The sequence below is a fragment of the Austrofundulus limnaeus genome, unplaced genomic scaffold, assembly GCF_001266775.1.
Source record: "Austrofundulus limnaeus strain Quisiro unplaced genomic scaffold, Austrofundulus_limnaeus-1.0 Scaffold271, whole genome shotgun sequence".
NCBI classification, from domain to species: domain Eukaryota; kingdom Metazoa; phylum Chordata; class Actinopteri; order Cyprinodontiformes; family Rivulidae; genus Austrofundulus; species Austrofundulus limnaeus.
The window spans coordinates 7,611-8,848 of record NW_013952673.1 but is presented as its reverse complement, the minus strand read 5'-3'; positions in this window follow the sequence as shown (position 1 = coordinate 8,848).

Here is a 1,238-nt window from a genome sequence, read left to right as displayed (position 1 = left end):
GATGGACAAAGTCTGTCCAGGCTGCACAACTTTAGAGTCTGGCTGCATCAGATCAATACAGAGCACACCTGTGGAAACACAAATCAGCATCATTCATCTGGTTATTCAGTGTTTTAATATCATCTTTAGTTAAATTGACAGAAATCTCCTCACAGGATCCAGCTGTGAGCAGCAGCATCAGAGCTACAGAGAACATGTTGATGTTGAAGCTGAACTGATGGAAGCTCTTTGTTCCTCTCTCTGACACTCAGACACACACTTCACTTCCTTTTAATCAGCCTTCATTTGCATATTTTTACATACGTTTTGTTTAAATTGATTTGATATGAAAAGTTTTCTCTCAGAGTTAAACTGCATATGAAATTTAGGGCTTGTTTTCGCAGCATTAAAATGATCAGATTTTGAATTAGGATGTCAACTGAAAGTCCCCTGTGAATGTGGAAATACATGGTTGTGTTGCTGTGAACAGTTTTAAAAGTTAAAAAATATTTTTATTTCTTTTTTTAAAAATTTATAACTTTATTCAGTCAAAACTGTTTTGAATTTATTTGAACATTTTGAACATCATTCACACCACATTGGTGACTCAACACCTTAGTTTCAGAATACTTCACCTTTGTTATTTTTGTTAATGACTTCATAATAATCTAATACAAAGTATTCAGTCTGAAACCAAAGTACTTTGAACTTTAATGATTGTAAAGAAAATAAGTTTATTATTATTTCATAAAAAGTAGAAAACTCAACATAGTGAGAATATTTCCTGACAGGCTCTGAGTGCACACAGATATTTGTTGTCTGTGGAGGTTTTTGTTCAGCTCCTCTGCTCTCCTCAGTCACTGTGTTTTCACGAGCGCAGAAGTAAACAGCAGAATCTTCAGCTGTCAGGCTGCTGATCTGGAGGTACTGAGTGCTGCTGGGAACATCCTCTGTCATCAAGAAACGGACCTGAAAGGAGCTTCCATAGACAGCAGAGTTTTGACCAGCATTCATTCTCCCGATCCACTCCAGAGCTCTGCCTGGTCTCTGACGGATCCAGTGAATGAAAAACGATGACATTGTAAAACCAGATGAGACACACGACATCTTCACTGTCTCTCCTGGTCGTTTTACTTCAGATAAAGACTGATCCAGTCTGATCTCACTCCGGGCTTCTGTAAAATAACAAAACACAAGCATTGTTCATTAAAAAAAGCATTAAAGAAAGCAATTTAAATGCAGTAGCTCCAAAAATAAAT